The sequence below is a fragment of the Gavialis gangeticus genome, unplaced genomic scaffold (assembly GCF_001723915.1).
Source record: "Gavialis gangeticus isolate Ggan-Ray unplaced genomic scaffold, GavGan_comp1, whole genome shotgun sequence".
NCBI classification, from domain to species: Eukaryota; Metazoa; Chordata; order Crocodylia; family Gavialidae; genus Gavialis; species Gavialis gangeticus.
Window position 1 is genome coordinate 32,036,997 of NW_017728996.1, and position 2,780 is coordinate 32,039,776.

Consider the following 2,780-nt stretch of genomic DNA (forward strand, 5'->3'; position numbering starts at 1 on the left):
CAGTCTTTTGAAAAAAAACACTTAGTAACGTACTGAATGTCCCCCAAAAAAAAAAAAAAAAAGCAGAGGAAAGGACGTAAAGCTGAAAATGTATCCCAAACTATCAGAAATTCAATATGTTAAACAGAGACAGTGTTACAAGACATTTCAATACAAAGTTGTAGCTAGTTGAACTTTTAAAAAATCCTAATCCATTTATTCTTCTCTACACATACTCATTTATTTATAGACTCTAGAAAGCATTTATTCCCTGGCGTCCCATGTAATAAAGAAGACAGGAAATTCCAAAGGTCCTCCTGGAAAGGGGTACTGTGTCAGGGAAAGGTAAAAGTATTTAGTCTCTGTTGCTCAAAGAGTTTTCACTAAGGTTATCAGACCAGTTTTTCCATCCCCTAAGGTCTCTGGGTGAAAATGATTATTACTATATCATCTTAAAAACAGCAGAAACAGACAAGCACCAAAGACTGCACATCTTGGCCACATTCATTTATATCAGTAAACACCTATTAACCATACACACCTATTAACTAGGGCTGTGTGAGCCTTCAGACCGTGCTTCAGATCCGAAGAAGCTTTGGACACTTTGGTGTCCAAAGCAGCACATCCAGATCGAAGCACTGGCTTTGTTAGGCTTTTTGAACCGTTTCAGAGCTGCTTCGGAGATCCAGCCATAGGGTATAATGGGCAAATCAATTAAATATCTAGAACTTTGTTTTTGTCCGATTTGGCTGAAACCTGAAGGGATGGTAGCCTCTGCTGAGAGCATGAAGCCTGCCAAGTTTCAAAAGGATCGGTGCAGGGGTTCAGGGAGAACTGCACCCCAAATTCTTGAAACCAAAACTCATGTCATATCTGTGTGTTACATCACGGGGGGTGAAAACTGCAGGGGTGGTAGCCCCGGTGAGGCCACAAAGCCTGCAAAGTTTCAGGAAGATAGGTACAGGGGTTTGGGGAGAACTGCACCTCAAGCTGGTGACAGGCAAAACTTGTGACATGGGTGACAGTGTGTGTGTTAAGGTGCAGTGGGGTGAAAGCTGCAGGCCTGCTAGCCCCTGCTGAGGCCACGAAGCCTGCCAGCTGTCAAGGAGATAGGTGCAGGGGGGTTCTGGGGCCCTGCACCCCTAGCTGCTGATAGACAAAACTTGTGACATGGGTGCTTGTGCAACTGACTGTCTCCGTCTTGGGGCAGTTGATTGTGTGTATTGATTATTTCCTCTCCTTAGTCTGTGGTTTTGTAGATGTTAATCCACGCTTGTTATGTAGTAGCTAGGTACTGTTTATTGAGCTGGTCCTTGAGTGAATCATGATTCACTGGTAACTGGTAACACAGTAGCTTAGCAGCCAGGCCTGCAGTAGTCCCCCCACTCCCAATGCCCCAAGACAGACACAGTTGTACAAGCACCCATGTCATGAATTTTGCCTGTCAGCAGCTAGAGGTGCAGGGCCCCAGAACCCAGAAGCCCTGCGCCTATCTCCTTGACAGCTGGCAGGCTTCATGGCTGCAGCAGGGGCTACCATCTATGCAGCTTTCACTCTGCTGCGCCTTAACACATACAGTGTCACCCATGTCACGAGTTTTGCTTGTCCGCAGCTTGAGGTACAGTTCCCCCCCGAACCCGTGCACCGATCTTCTTGAACCTTGGCAGGCTTCATGCTCTCAGCAGAGACTACCACCCCGGCAAGTTTCATCCGAAGCAGACAAAAGCCAACAAGTTATAGATATTTCATTGATTCCCCATTATACCCTATGGCTGGATCTCTGAGGTGGCTCCAAAGCTTCGGAGCCACTTTGGCCGGATCGAAGCGGGAACCCAGTCCAGAGCTCCGGATCAGATCGCTGGCAGCCGAAGCCGCTGGATCCGATGCGGGACTGAAAGCTGTCTACTTGCACAGGCCTACTATTAACCATACTAAACACCTTACCTATTTGAAACCTTTTTGCGTTTCTAATTAGAACTGCTCTCTACAAAGTGTAAATGCTGGCTGGTTAAAGGAGGTGTTCTTGGCCACCTTTATTATATAAGAGAGCACACATTTTTCAACTTTTATTTAAAGCAATACAATGCCAATGTTTGTTAGGTTGCACGCACAGATGCTTTGGTCTAACCAGTTGTGGGTAAATCCACCAGCTCAAAGCAGGACTTTGGACAACACTTATCAGGACAGAAACTGTTAGAAACAATGACAGGCTAAACAAGACATTAGTAATGGCTGACTGAAAACTGAACCTAATTTCTGAGTTCTTTTTACTGTGCTATGGAATAATGTTGATATAGCTTTTTCTCAAGGTCTGAAGTACGGTAGGGACCTGGTAGATACTGAACCATTTTTATTGATTTAATTACTTACATTACATAGAAACAGTAAAAGTAAACTTAAAAATTAGATAAATAAAAACACAACTAATGTTATGGAATGAATTTCATAGTTTCATAGTTTCTAGGGTCGGAAGGGACCTGAGCAGATCATCTAGTCTGACCCCCTGCCATGGCAGGAAGAGCACTGGGGTCAAATGACCCCAGTGAGGTGGTCATCCAACCTCCTCTTAAAAACCCCCAGGGTGGGAGCCTGCACCACCTCACTTGGAAGCTGGTTCCAGACTCTAGCCGCCCTGACCATGAAGTAGCGCCTCCTGATGTCCAACTTAAACCTTCCCTCCGCCAGCTTGTGACCATTGTTCCTGGTCACTCCTTGCGGCGCTCGGGGGAACAGGGACTCCCCCAGCGCCTGCTGATCCCCCCTAACCAGTTTATAACAGGCCACAAGATCCCCCCTCAGCC

The 2,780-nt window shown here is 46.0% G+C and overlaps 1 protein-coding gene and 1 long non-coding RNA gene across 2 annotated transcripts in view; one reads left to right on the forward strand and one right to left on the reverse strand.

Moving 5' to 3' along the window:
• LOC109288632 overlaps positions 1–807 on the forward strand; it is an 18,727-nt gene extending 17,920 nt beyond the window's left edge. Inside the window, exons 2-3 of the long non-coding RNA XR_002095197.1 lie at positions 165–167; positions 650–807. This is a non-coding gene — a long non-coding RNA (uncharacterized LOC109288632). The remainder of the gene's footprint in view (positions 1–164; positions 168–649) is intronic.
• Positions 1–2,780, reverse strand: part of PRTG (protogenin) — a 160,337-nt gene that overhangs the window by 38,286 nt on the left and 119,271 nt on the right. The gene's annotated exons all lie outside the window — the stretch shown is intronic.